The following is a 15,818-nucleotide window of genomic DNA, read 5'->3' as shown; positions in this document are numbered from 1 at the left end:
GAACAATCAGTAGGCTGATCAGAGAGCCCTCGAGTCCCTTGCTTCTCTTAGCACAGATGTGATGTGGAAACCCGGAGGGCGCTGGCTTAGATGGAACTTTGCAGGTAGGTCCCTCAATGTCTGTTGACATGGGGACAATGCAAGCAACTCTCTGAGATCAAAGTCCCAGTGACCCGCACTTTCAAATTTTGCAAAACAAAAGTGAGAGAGAGAGACAGACTCTAGGACAGGATCAGATCTTCCAGTTTTAGGAAAATTTTTCATTTTGCAGATATGGAATGTCAGGCCTTCTGTTCTGAGCCAGGACTATAAGCCCAGCTCTCTGACTTATTTCCTAATGGCCTTGACCCTCGTCAAATACAAGCCAGGGTATTGGTTGGCTTCTTTGACCTTGTTTGTGTCTTTGGTTTTGACAGACAGTAGTTTGTTATGGTGGCAACAAATACTGGCTGGGCCAGCTGTCCCTGGGGTCTGGCCAGGCGGCTTTCTTCCCTACTCTGTCTCTGTAGCCGTTTCATGGGGCTCAGCTGGGCAGAGACTCAGAGAGGCAGCTGGGGAGGAGGGACCTGCTGGATGGTGGGCAAGAGACCAGAGACCCTTACTGGTACACAGACAGCCTATAAGTCCCTGCCCATCAGGGTGAGGAGGGCAAGCCAGCCTTTCCTTCCTTCCCCATGCCCTTGCCCATCAGGTTGCATGCCGCCCTATCACCACTGATTTTTCCTTTCCAGGATGTATTTTCACTAGTTTGCACCTGGTAAAAAAGAAAGTAAGTTTGTGGTCAGGGGAAACACAGTGTATTTTGCCGTGGACAGGGCTTGAAGGCTAAACTCTGGCCTGCTGCAACTTGGGGAGAAAATTCTGATGCACAAGAAAAGATCACATGAAAAATATTCCTGGCTATATTTTTAGTGACTCTCATTATTTTACAGGCATTGATATGGGTGCTTTATATGTAAATTTTTGAGAATCTAATGTAGCGGGATATGCAAATATGACTACATTATTTATTTCTGCTGCTTGGAGGAAGTAAGCTCTTCATTCCTGGGGGAAGGGAGGCCACTATTGCTCTTCTGAAGGCTGATCCTTCTTTCCCTGAGGAAAGATAAACCAGCTCTTTGATGGGCTGTTAGCTTCATAAATCATCCAGCACTTCACCCCTAGAGCCACTAAACCTCCTCATGAAACCAAAGAGTAGGAAGATTTGCTTTTTTCTTTTTAAGGGTTGGGAAACAAAGGCTTAAGGCAGAGGAGAGTGGAGTTCTCCAGGATAAGGAAAGAGGGGTGGTTGGTGCATTCTGATGGTGGTAAGAGCCCATAGGCACCCAGCACTCTAGAAGGTGCCGGAGCTTGGAAGGAGATGGCTCAGGGTTGCATGTGGGTGCTGGAATTCAAAAGCAATGAATCTCCCAAGGCCAGCTAGGCACGAAGGTGGTGCAACCACCAGCAGGGCCATCTGCCTTCGACAAGGCTGTGTGAATGTGGCAAGCGTCATCTTCAGAGGTCATCTCAGCAGACCGGTAACCTGAGACCTCTCCCCCACCAGATTTCCTTGACTGGGGTCCTGGATTACCAGGTCAAGGGGTCAGGAGCCATAAAAACATGACAGATATTAGACTGGTCATGACATTGGTGAGTGGAGTGTGGGACCCAGATTTGACATGATTTAGAAAAAAGTAAAACAACCACCACGATGGTCCAAAACAGGCAAAACTAAACTCTGCATTTTGGAATCAAAATGTGGTAAAATTATAGAGAAAAACAAAAGGATGATTATGAGGAAATTCGTATGGGGGGAGGAAGGGTAATGTTATGGGGAGTAGGCTTGTAAGCAGGATTGCAAGACAGAATACAGGATACTCAGTTACATTTCAGTTTCAGATAAACAATAAGAAATATTTTAGTGAAAGTATTTCCCAAATATTGCATGGGACAGACTTATAGTTTAAAAAATCATTCATTTCTTTATCTGAAATTCAATTCTTGTATTTTTATTTGGTAACTCGGGCCACCCCATGTATAAGGTGCTAGTGATGGTCTATTTCTTGACCATGGCTCTTCTATTTTTTGACTGTGAAATGTTCATATGTTTTATATGTTCTTGTGTATGTTCTTTTTCATAATAAGTTTTTGTTTAAGTGTTCTCACTCCTGAAATACTGTGGAACAATTTGCACCAATTACAGAACCACCATCTTATTTATCCGGTCCCTTCCTCCCCGTCCCCTCTCCAACAAATGTTATAAGAAATGTACCCATATCCAATTACAGATGAGACAACTGAGGCTCAAAAGTTAAATAACTTGTCCAAAGTCACATAGCTTGTGAATGGTAGAATCAAGTTTGAACCTGAGTCTGTCAGACCCCAAAGTCTTTAAAATGCCTGTGTTATGCAACAAAAGGCAACGTAGATCAAAATCTCCTGGGGCTCAACAGGAAATTTGCAAGGGATTCCCAAGTCATTCTGACAGTGAGGTAATGAGTAAAAAGTTTCCAAAGGTGAATAGAAGGAATCATCAGACACGAACACTGAGATGTCATAGCTGTTGGAATTCTCTGACAAGGATTTTAAAGCAGCCATCATAACAGTGCTGTGACAAACAATTATGAACATACTTGAAATAGTGAAAAAATAGAAAATATCAGAAAAAAAGAAGATACAAAGAAGAACCAAATGAAAATTTTAGAATCCAAAAATACAATAACAAGATTAAAAGCTTAATGGGGGGCTTCCCTGGTGGCGCAGTGGTTGAGAGTCCGCCTGCCGATGCAGGGGACACGGGTTCGTGCCCCGGTCCGGGAAGGTCCCACATGCCGTGGAGCGGCTGGGCCCATGAGCCATGGCTGCTGAGCCTGCGCGTCCGGAGCCTGTGCTCCGCAACGGGAGAGGCCACAACAGTGAGAGGCCCGAGTACCGCAAAAAAAAAAAAAAAAAAAAATGCTTAATGGGGCTCAACAGCAAAATGGAGAGGACAAAGAAAGGGATCCATGAACTTAAAGAAAAAACAATAGAAATTACCCGATCTGAGCAGCCGAGAAAAGAGAGACTAAAAAAGAAAAAATGAACAGAAACTTTCAGGGACCTGTGGGATTTTAACAAAGGATCTGACATTCATGTCATCAGAATCTCAGAGAGGAGAAGGGGGAGGGGGCTGAAAAAGTACTCAAAGAAATTATGGCTGAAAAGTCCCCAAATTTGGCAAAAATGCAAAATATACAGATTCAAGAAGCTGAGAGAACTTCAAATAAGATAGATCAAAAGAAGTCCACACCAAGACACATTATAATCAAACATCAGAAAACTAAAGACAAAAACAAAGAATCTTGAAAGTAGTGGGAGAGAAATGCCACTTTTCCAAAGAGGAAAACTAGTTTCAAAGACAGTGGGGCCCTCATCAGAAACCATGGAGGTCAGAATAAAGTAGCACATTTTTCAAGAGCTGAAAGAAAATAACTGTCTGAGTTCTATATCCTGTGAAGCTATCCTTCAGGAAGGGCAATCAAGACATTCTTAGATAAAGGAATACTAAGAGAAATTATCACCAGCAGACCTACCCTAAAAGAATGGCTATCAGAAGTTCTTGAAACAGAAAGGAAATGATAAAAGAAGGAATCTTGGAACATCTGGAGGGAAAAAGAATAAAGACAGTAAAAAATATGAGTAAATGCAATAGACTTTCCTTTTCTTCTTAAGTTTTCTAAATTGTATTTGTTGGTCTGAGCAAAAAGCATAACATTGTCTGATGTGGATTTCAGTGCTTGTAGAGGAGATAGTTGAGAAGATTGCATTATAAATAGTGGCTGGGGGTAAGGACAACAAAAGGACTTAAAGGGATATAAGATTTCTACACTTCACGCAAACTGATAAAATGTTGGCTCCAGTAGATCCTCGTGGAGATCTGTATCTTGATTGTGATGGTGGTTACAGAAATCTATGCCTGTGATAAAATGGAATAGAGCTATATACAACCATTGTTCCGATGTCAGTTTCCTGGTTTTAATATTGCGTTATAGTTAAGCAAGATGTAACCATTGGGGGAATTAGGTGAAGTGTATATGGGAGCTCTGTCATATCGCTGCAATTTCCTATAAATCTGTAATTATTTCAAAATAAAAAGTTGAGAGAGAGAGAGAGAGAGAGAGAGAGAGAGAGAGAGAGAGCGCAGAGGGCTATGATTTTCAATACTTGGGCTTTTCCGGTGTAGTTTGACTTCAGGATGTGTAGGAAAACCCCAAGAGGTTATAAGATGTCTGAGTTATGTTCTGGCTGGATAGAGACGCCACTGATTGAACTGAAGCATCTGCGGGTCAGCCTGCAACAAGATGATTTTGTGTCTGAAACACATGCTGGTTTCCTGTGCCTTTCAAGGGAATCAATATATTGACTTTCATTTACCCGGCCATATGTGGTCAGGACATGGTTTATCTAGCCATGTCTCCTCTCCCTGTGCATCAAAAGACACTGCATTGAGGAAGCCAATTGAGAGGTCCAAAACCCAGTTTTCCTAGGGAAGAACAGGTCGCAAAATAGAATGTTTCCCTATTCGGAATTTCCTTCTCCTCCTTCTGGCCTTGACCTTTTGTGTGCACGGTCTGGTCTATCCTGATAATGTACATACTATGGACACCCAGACCTTCTGTAAGTCCTCTCAGCTCTACCTCCAAACTCTCCTTCAAAATTTCCCACACTTTTCTTTATCTATTGCCATTTTCCTTGTCCAGGTCACCCTCACAACCCATGTGGATCACTTCAGTGTTCTCTTCTTGGTCTCTTTCCTCTGTCTTGCACCCTTAGAATGTGTTCTCTATACATCAGTCTGAGTGATGTTCTAACAATGTACGGCAGATCACGTCACACCCTTGCTCAGCACCTCTGATAGCTCCCCTTGCATTTGGAATAAAATTTGCACTTGTTACCAGGGCCTGCAGGATCCTGCGTGACCTGGCCCCTGCCTATTTCTCTAACATCGTCTCAGTGATTCCCTTGGTCTTAGAGACATTGGCTGCCTTTTTGTCGCTTCCCCAGCCAAGCTGTTTCCCAGCAGAAGCTTCACCCCACTCCTTGCAACAGGCCTCTTGCTGCTCTTTGTGCAGCTCATTCTTGTGTTATAGTTGCAATGCCCCTTTGACCTTCTTTGACCTCCATCTCAAGCAGCTCCCATGTCATTGACTCCCCACTATATCAGCCTGTTAATTTTCTCCATAGCATTTATGATACTTTCTAATGATCCTAGTTGCTTTCTTGGTTATTGTCTGTCATTCTGATAAAAATTAAGCTCCATGAGGGCAAGAACTTAGCATTCCTATTCACTGTGGTAGCCTCAACTCAATAAATATTGGTTGACCTCGTACACTGTTGTGGGAATATTAATTGGTGCAGTCACTATGGAGAACAGTATGTAGGTTCCTTAAGAAACTGAAAATAGAGTTACCATGTGATCCTGCAATCCCACTCCGGGGCATACATCTGGAGAAAACTATAATTTGAAAAGATACATGCAGCCCAATGTTCATAGCAGCACTATTCACAATAGCCAAGACATGGAAGCAACCTAGATGTCCACTGACAGATGAATAGATAAAGAAGATGTGAGATTTCTCTATTTATCTATATCTATCTATATCTATATATCTATATCTATCTATATCTATCTATCTATATATAGATAGATATAGATAGATAGATATAGATAGATATACACACACAGACAATGGAATATTACTCAGCCATAAAAAAGAATGAAATAATGCCATTTGCAGCAACATGGAACAAACTAGAGATTAGATAAGTGAAGTAAGTCAGAAAGAGAAAGACAAATACCATATGATATCACTTATATGTGGAATCTAAAAAAGAGTACAAATGAACTTATTTATGAAACAGAAATGGACTCAACAGACATAGAAAACAATCCTATGGTCAGAAGGGGACTGGGAAGGATAAATTAGGAGTTTGGGATTAACAGATACACACCACCATATATAAAATACACAACAAGGACGTACTGTATAGCACAGGGAACTATATTCAGCAACTTATAATAACCTATAATGGAAAAGAATCTGAAAAAGAACATACATATATATATATTTGAATCACTGTGCTGTATGTACACCCAAAACTAACACATTGTAAATCAACTGTACGTCAATAAAAATTGTAAAAATAAATATTTGTTGAAATAGTGAGTGAATGACTGAAGAATTGCAGACTGGTAGGGCTGGCAGGGATACTTGGAGGCTGTTAGGAGAGACAGCAATAACAGTCATGTGACATGTGTATGCAGCATCCTTGGAGTTTACAGAGCCTTTTGAATCCTGTGCCTCCACTTAACAGATAAGAAGCAGCGACTCTTCTCAGGGTCACCCAGATGGCAGCAGGCAGGTGCTGGATTCCAGATGCAGGAGCCCAGAATCCAGATAGGACAGTTCAGTCTCTCAGCACACCGGCCTCTGGCAGAGCGCTTTGGAACAAGAGTCACCACTGTCGCCTGCAGCTGTGTAGCTCTCACCATTTAGCCAGCAGCAGGGTCTTCTGGTGTTCTGCCTGGGCCCCGTCACCTGAATATACAGCAAAGTGAAGAAAGAGAATTCCCCAGGGAGGGTAAAGACTTCAGAAAGCAATGGAGACAGGATAATGCGACGCGGAGGAAGAGAGACCGGCAGGAAGGTAGATGGTGAGACGGAAGCATCTTTTAACTGAGCTGGTGCCCTGGAGGCATCAGTTTGTCAAACCTTCAGCATCCCCCACTCAAGAGCAGGACCCGGTCTCTGTTGCCTGGAGAGCCACCCCGGGGGATTCTGCGGTCCCTCTCGGTGCTGTGCACACAGCGAGGTGTGCGCTCGGAAGCCTGCCCGCCCCGCTGCTGGATCGTGTTCTCCCGGGCGGTCCTCTGTTTCCTCAGCCTTTCTGAAAAGGTTGAGATAATGATGAGAGAATTTCAAAAGCTACTCTTTGTTGCTGTTCTCCTCTTGTTTCAAAAGAATCGTGGTTTTCAAGAGACTAACAATCTCAGTTTCCCCAAAGTATCCATCCGAGCGAGAATGTTACCACAGAAATTCCACTTGCATCTACCTTTAATCATGTAGCAAATTACCTTATTAACCACCAGGGAGTCTAGTCTTATTACTGAATTAAGCCATCTCTTTCTTTGCTTCTTATTAAAACCACATGGGCTTTAACTTCTGTGCGGTTGTAGATTCTTTCCCCCTTCTTTGGATGTGGAGGAATAATGGCTGCATGAAAGAATTTCTGTTATTTTTTGTTGATGACTAAAGGGTTAGCAACATTAAATACAAGGGTGGGGAGGCCTTGGTGGAGACCGTCTGGACAGGCTCATGCTGATTAGTGATGTAACAGCCACTTGGGTGGTATGGAACTCTGAGATGTGTACCCGTCCCTTACTGCTTTCTCTCACCCAGACTTCTGAAATACCAAATCCTGTCATTAGACAGCTCACATGTTAGAAAAACAAAAGGACAGAAAAAAAGAAAAAGAAAACCCAGTCCCCCCCAGATGGCTGGAGAAATCCTCATTATTGCTGGTAGGAAATTAGACATTTAAGGTTATACTTCAAAGCAACTATTTTTATTACTAGAGGCTCAACATTTTGATTTATCGGGCTGCAGAGCAAGATTGTGACAAATATTTCCACCTCAAAGAAAAGATGAAACAGGCCTCTGAGCAGCATAGTAAATAGTTTAAGAATAAAGTTTGTTGCAACAATAGTTGTAATGATGAAAATTGTATGATTCAACTCACAGATGCTAGGAAAGGGCCGCTTCAGCACACATGCCTCGAAGAAATGATTTAATCGTGTGGGAATTTTCTTCTCATCAAAGCACAGTACAAAAATTTTGTAAAATGAAAGAGCTGAAATTGTCAGTAAGTCTGTGCTACCTTTCTTCAAAGGTCAGCCCTAAGCAGGGCCTGTGTACAAGCCTATATTTCAGTCTGAGGCACCATTCAAGAGGGATGCTAAGAATGTAGGGTGGGTTCTGAGGAATCTATAAAGATAATTAAAAAATGAAACATAGGGCTTGGAGACAAAGCTGAAGGAATTTAGAATATTCAGCCTTGTTGGGAAAAAAAAAAACAACAAAACACAACCTAGAGGGTTAGGTTATCCTTGAGGGTGAGGTTAACCATTTTTGGTAGAAAAAGCGGTAGGTTGCATTAAATGGTGACACATCTTGACTCATCTCCATCTGGACGTGACCTTTTTTTCTATAATATGGACCATTCTGATTAGAGTAATTCAGAGGGAGGTACCCGGGAGAGTATGCATTATTGAATCTGGAAACTGAGTTTCTCAGGCAGGTTGTAGAGTTGTCTTCTCTGCAGGTCTCTGAATAAAGAAGCACTTATCTTCTGAGGTGTGGGAACAGAAGTTAGTGGAAAGAGTAGAGGCTATGATGTGAGGCTCAGAGCTTGGGTTTAGTCTCAGCTCTGCTGCTAATGAGCTCTGTGATTCTGGCCAGATTTTTCTGGGCCCCAGTTTCTCATCTATACAAACTGATTGGACAAGGTGATTGAAAAGACCTCATGCAGTGTATTTTGATTGTAGGCCAAAGGCCGAACAGGAGAGCAATGAGATCCTTCTTCACTTTATTGTTATGACTCTGCTGCTTGGGAGGGAAGTTTGAGTATATGTGTGTAGGAATGTGTGTGTGTGTGTGTGTGTGGTTATATTGGAGGGAGGGTAAGGGGACTCTATATGCACCATAACAATGTTCATACAACTATAGGTGTAATTTGAAATTATGTAAATGACTTTAGTCTTTAAGTGCCATGCAAAGGAATTCTAAAGGTGAATGCTTTCTTTGTAAATTGAATAATTACTGCCACATGCATCTGTTTTGTAAGCACGCATTATCACTTGTCCTGGGCCTGTGGCAGTGCTGAATGCCATGCTGAGCTCCACAAATGTGTACATGAATTCATGGCTAAGATACTCTAGCGTGAGTATCTCCACAGTCGAGGCTAAGAACAGAGATAAGGGAGCTTCCACAAAATGAGCCTGAAATACTGCAGAATTCTGATAGACTTTTTGTATCACAAAAGATAGGTAAATCTTGCCCAGGTAAATTTAAAAACTTTTAAAGATGCTTTACTGAGTACTAACTTTGAACGGTTAGGAAGCCCTCAATAAATTTTGATTGATTGATTAGACAGGGTAGGAGGGAAATCTCTATTAACTAGAAAACTGGACTTAACTGAACATCCCAGCCTTTCAAACTTTGTGCCGTTGGCCCACCCTCTTCTGTTGCTGAGGGAAATGGGATAGTGAGTAGGAAAGCATTCAGGAAACCATCAGGGTGACGGCCAGGCAAACAGCTCACTGTAAAACATTGTCCTGACTGCTACCCTTGAGCTAGCAGGCCAAGGTCATGGAGAATCTTCTTGAGACAAGGTCCTGGTGAGTGGGGAGAAAAGAGGAAAGCCGGGGTGGTGCTATCGTGCCTTCCAATGGCTCCCCCAAACTCAGCAACTGACAATTACTGGGCTTCCAACTCTGGACTTCAAAGCATTTGGAAAACGTTCATAAACATGTTCAGAATCCCATGGTGTAAGTAGAACATTTTTATAAGATTATAAAATAAAGAAGACTGGCACCCGTCTTGTTTGAACAAGTATGCTGACCATTTCTTTTCCTAAGGTGAGAGACTCTTAAAACAAGTCTTAGTAATTGCTGTGAGGGAATTTGGCCTCTTAATTTTTGAAAACACAATAAAATCCATGCAAGTCTCTAAAGCCTGTAGATGACAGACCTCAAACCTCAGACATACAGGGAGAGAGTTTTGAATGAAAGATGACCCTGCCCAGGCTATAGTTTGAGAAACAGAATTAAAAAGGAGACAGTGGGATTCTTGCTCTGATCTTTGCTTATAAGGGACTGAAACCGTGCACCTCAGATTGGGACTGGAATCCACGCGGCCAGGACTCGAACCTGGCCAAAACCCACGGTCTTCCAACTGAGATCACACACCTGGTTTCAGGACTTAGTGAAGCTCGGGTTCTTGATGTCTCATCACAGAAAGAGTTCAGTGAGAGACAAAGTGATAGGTAAGAAGTGGATTTGTTTAGAGAGAAACACACTCCACAGACAGAGTGTGGGCCATCTCGGAAGGTGAGAAAGGCACCAGGGAAAGGGGTTGTCCGTTTTTATAGGGGTGGGTAATTTCATAGGCTAATGAGTGGGAGGAGTATTCCAGCTATTTTAGGAAGGGGCGGGGATTTCCAGGAATTGGGCCACTGCCTGCTTTTTGATCCTTATGGTGGGTCTTGGAACTGTCATGGCGCCTGTGGGTGTGTCATTTAGCTTGCTGATGTGAGCATATACTGAGGCTCAAGGTCTAGTGGAAGTCGACTTGTCCACCATCTTGGACCCATTTGGTTCTAATCAGTTTATGTCATGTCCTCGGGCTGCGTCATTCTTTCAAAGGTTGCCCTGCCTCCTTCCCTCCTGTTTCAGGACCATGAGAATTTTGGAGGGCTTCTTCATCCAAAGAATCCCCACGGCTTCTCTAGGAGGTAAGTAGGCCTAACCATTCATAAACTAGTTGCTTCCAGAAAAATGAGGTATAAAACGTCCTTGCTGTGGGGAATTCATATTAATTGCCACTTTTAACGGTTAAAAGCTTAAAGGAAAGAAAGGGTGGGAAAAAGTTACTTTTTTTTTTTTTTTTTTGCGGTATGCGGCCTCTCACTGTTGTGGCCGCTCTGGATGCGCAGGCTCAGCGGCCATGGCTCACGGGCCCAGCCGCTCCGCGGCACGTGGGATTCTCCCGGACCAGAGCTTGAACCCGCGTCCCCTAGCATCGGCAGGCGGACTCTCAACCACTGCGCCACCAGGGAAGCCCCAACAGTTACTTTTTTGTGACAAAATATGATAGAAATTACATATAATTTCCTTCTCCCCCCCTTTTAAGGAATTTTCTAAAGTCACAGGAAACCCTACCCCGAGTCTGCTGGGATCTGAGCGTGGATAGGGGAAGACAGGATGGAATTATTACTTTAGGAAATTGTGGCCCGAGACTCTCATCTTCCTCCTCTGGCCTTTGTTTACCGGTTTCAAAGGCATGCCTCCAAGTCAGGGCATTGGCTGGAGTAAATAGTCTTAAAATGAGCAGTGAGAGCTCCTCTCACGGGAGCTGAGAGGATTGGTGTTCTTTCTTCCAGGAAAAGAGAACAATGGGAGGAGATTTATTTAAGCAATAAGTAGTGGCTCTCTGATAAGAGGCAGCCATGCAGTTGGTCCCCAAGTTTCCAGTTAATGACCAGGCAGGGGGAGGGGCAACAAGATCAAAGTTGCTTTAGGGCAAAATTGCTGGCATTCCAGAAATAGTCCCAGATGCCTCACATCCCAATAAGCCAGAATCAAGTTCACTGACTTGTGAAGAGGACCCACTACAGCCTTCAATCCTTTTGTTACCTTGACTTTTAGCTCATTGTCCTGTCTGACCTCCTCTTAAACCAAAGAGTAATGACTGCTGATTTGACCATTGTTCTCTGCACCCCCATTGTCAGGGGTCAAGATCTGTGGCTACAGAGAATCTAAGCTCAAGAAAATCTAAATGAAGGCGTGTGGTTAAACACTTCGACATGTAAAGACAGTTCGCAGGTAAAAGTAATCTGAAAGAAAAAACTCGAAGTGAGAATCGTAATTGTCCCGTTAAGATTTTGAGGGTTCCAGAGATGATAACACACACACAAACTCTAAAAACCTAGAACCTTCTTAGGGTCCTGGTGGCAGTATGCGCTACCTAGCAATAATATGTATTAATTTGGAGTCTCGAGTCCCTATTCTAATCCACTGAGAGTTATAATACCCTTTAACAGTCTGTAATAATACTGATGAAAGAGTACTATTTTATGTATTCTAAATTTTAAGAAAGACGTGAAGGGGAGAAGGAACCGAAAAATTGAGTCGCTTAAAATACTGAAAGTAAAACCATTTAAAGAAAAACGTTAGCTTTTAAAAAATAGCAAAACAAATATCAGTAAGGTATCCTTCTAACATTGGAAAGCGATTGTTACAAGGCGTTGTGTGGATATATATGTTTAATTCCCTAGGGGAAATACCTATGAATGGGAAGGCTGGGTCACATGTATGTGCGTAAGAGCCTGCCAAACTGTTTTCCAAAGTGACTCTATCATTTTGCATTCCCAAGAGCAACGTAGGAGAATTCCAATTGCTCCAAATTTTTGATAACACTCGGTACTGTTAGTCTTTAATTTCAGCCATCCTGGCGAATGTGTATTGGCAGCTTATTGTTAGTTTTTGGGGGTTTTTTTTGCGGTTCGCGGGCATCTCACTGCTGTGGCCTCTCCCGTTGCGGAGCACAGGCTCCGGGCGCGCAGGCTCAGCGGCCATGGCTCACGGGCCCAACCGCTCCGCCGCATGTGGGATCTTCCCGGACCGGGGCACGAACCCGTGTCCCCTGCCTCGGCAGGCGGACTCTCAACCACTGAGCCACCAGGGAAGCCCTATTGTTAGTTTTAATTTTCATTTCCCTAATGATTAATGATATTGAGCATCTTTGCTTGCATATATTTGCTGTTCCTAGATCTTCTTGGGAAAGTGTCCAACTTATTATTTACTCTATTGCCCATTTTTTTTTTCTGGTTGTTTTTCTTCTTATTATTGAGTCTAACTTTTGTCAGACATGTGTTTGCAAATATTTTCTGCCAGTCTGTGTCTTGCTTATTCATTTCCTTAAGAGTGTCTTAGTTAAGAGCAAAAGTTTTAAATCTTGATGCAGTTCAATTTATCAGCTCTTTTATGGTTTCTGCCCTCTATGTTTTGTTTAGGAAATGTTTCCCTAACCCAAGGTCACAAAAATTTCCTACTGTGTTTTCTTCTAGAAGTGTTGTTGTTTTAGCTCTTATAGGGTCCATTTCAAGTTAATTTTTTATATGGTAAGATAAAGTTCGAGGTGTTCTTTTTTGTTTTATATAACTAGCCTATCGTTCCAGAAACATTTGTTAAAAAGACTATTCTTTCTTCATTGAATTACCTTGTACTTTTGTCAAAATCAATCCATAGCCCGACAGGCTTTTTAACCAAGATGACTAGCTGATTTAAAAAATCTTTATGGAGGTGCAAGGGACCTAGAATAGCCCAAACAATTGTGGGGAAAAAACCAATTTTTGAGGTCTTATTTTAGTGGACTAACTATAAATTATATGTTAAGACTTACTATAAAGCTATAGTAAACTAAACAGAGAGGTACTGGAATAAATATAGACATATAGAAAAATGGAACAGAACAGAGCTCAGAAAGAAACCCACACATTTATGATTAATTGTTTTCTGTTTATTTTAAAAATATTTTAAACAACTTTGATTTATTATTTTCTGCAGCTACAAATGAAATCACAGTGCCAATAACCTGAGGTTTTATTCTCCCTACTTGCTTAGGAAGAGTCTCCAGTTTCCCCAACTAGCTCAGTCCCCTGAAAGTGTCCTTTCTCTAGGTATTTCTCAGGGCTCCTAAAGAGAATCACCCATGTGTTGGGCAGAGCACGTGAGCTGAGCACATCCTTCAGTATGTGCCATGGACTCCCCCTCTGCCTCGGCTGTACTGTCAGCCCACCGTCCTACCATTTGCCCTGCTGGGCCACATGAAAATGCCCATGATCTTCTGGAGTGCCATCTTCCTATTTCCAATGTTGCTGTCAGTTTTCCAGGTGTCAGAGGGGGCCAGGTTCCACGTTTCAATGGGGAGACGAACTTTCAACTCGAGGACTCCTGACCTAACGCAGCATGGCTGCTGCCCCGAGTCTCACAAAATCTGTCAGAAATCCAGCTCCTTCAATTGCTGTTCTAACCCACTCCCCAGGGAGCTAAGTTAACACCAGCCTAAGAGGAGGAGTGGAGAACAGATAACAGGCTCTCCTCCTCCACGTGACCTGTCTCTTGTTCTCTCTCAGGAATGGGGGCTTTGAAAAACTCAAATACATGTACAGCCTCTCAACTTTCTTCCCCCACTTTCAGCCCCAAAAACAAAATCTCCCATGCCTATCAACTCAAGGCACATACATGCTAGGAATAACAATAATCATTATTAACATTATTGAATGTTTCTTAATAATAGATATCCCAGCCTATCAGTTCTGAATATTGATTGGCCATTTTGGGGGGCACAAATGGAATTCTCTGCTTATCATCTCACAGTCTTGAAAACTGAGACAGCAAGTGAGTTTATCTGTGGTCATGTACCAAGGAAGTGGAGCCTGGGCTCAGATACCAGGACCCTGAGGTCATCACTATACAAGCTCCCATAAATTAGTGATTCAATGTTCATTCATTCAGCTGAGGGAGGCAATCATCAGTCCATTCTAGTATTTGAATAAAGCAAATGATGAACTCAGTCCAAATGGTAACACTAGTGGCCCTCCACAGACTGTGTTAGAAGAGAAATATCACAAGGTTTCTGGAGAGGATTTCTTACTAGTAATTTTGTGGCTTTGAGTTAAGATTTTAGCCAAGAGAGGCTGTCATGGAACACTGGGAGGCTTTTCAAAAGGTATGTCTGGGAAGTCCCTGGGAAGGTTAATGAAAGTATGTGTCAAAAGGATCCTGGTGTGTGCAGCGGGGAGGTATGCAATGCATCAAATCAAAACCTAATCAAAGGCATAATGGGAAGAAATATGATTATAACTTATACTTACTACTAGAGTCCAGACCTCACCCATGTAACCTCCCACTTCAAACTCAAATGAAAATGAAAGCAAATCTGCTGTATTTCAGATAAAACAGCACTGGATTTATGAGGGAGAAAGTTGATGAGGGGGTGTGGGTCTACGGGGAAGACTTAATTGTAGGACTGAAAGAATCCAGTGAGTAAACCACTCCAAAGGTTATAGAGTCCAGACAGCCCTGTTAGTATAATGGTCCCACCGATTTCCAGAAACACAAGAATCCATCAGGGGAGAAAACTTTTGTTCAGCTCACTAAGGCTGTACTTCTTATTGATTACAGTTCAATAGCATTCCCGCATAATTGGAGATAGAGGACACATTTATTCTCTCTCGTCTCATAAATACTAAGTTCTTAAGAGAGGAAACCTCCAGGGACTGAATCTCAGGCGTCTACTTTTAGCCCAGATTATCTTTCTATTCTGGTAAAGATGTTGTAAGAGGTATGCTTTTTTCATAGCCCCAGGAGCCAGATACAAAAAAAACGAAAGTCTCAGAAACAAGCCGCCAGGGACAAGGGAAGGTTGTGGGCAGTAAGAGGGAACGTGGCTCACTGACGTCACACATCCGTGTCACTCGGGGGACAGACCTGCCTGGCTCTACCCAGAGCTGTCATAAAACTTGCCACCATTGTGCTTTCTGGACTCTGTTTACTTTCTCTACAAGCCCAGTAGGTCCTGGGCCTTTCCTCTGAGGAAGGTCAAATGATTTTGATACCGTAAGACCCATATCTTGTGTTGCGTGAAGGTAAAGGGGCCACTAGAGTGTCCCCCGACTGCCTGGGGTAGAGAACATGTCTCAGGTGGAGGACTGTCTCCTGTGAAACCTGAGATCTGGGAACCCTGGGATCTGGGGCAGAAAACAGCAGAGAATGGCCCTGGACACACTAGCTGCAACTCTAGTGCACATCGCTAGGCATTCAGAGCACAAACCGTCCTTTGGCCCATCAGTTAGTCAGTGTCTGCAGTGGTCACATAGGAGAGGCAGGGGCAGCCTTTGGCTAGTACTGTTCCTTCTACCAGTGGAGAAGGCAAAGCTACTGACTCCCATGGGGGCTAGTGTCCCTTCCTGGTGGTCTCCAACTAAGACTGACTGTGTCTGGCTTCCCCATTAGT

Source organism: Lagenorhynchus albirostris, chromosome 3, assembly GCF_949774975.1.
Source record: "Lagenorhynchus albirostris chromosome 3, mLagAlb1.1, whole genome shotgun sequence".
NCBI classification, from domain to species: Eukaryota; Metazoa; Chordata; class Mammalia; order Artiodactyla; family Delphinidae; genus Lagenorhynchus; species Lagenorhynchus albirostris.
This window is presented reverse-complemented; position numbering follows the sequence as displayed.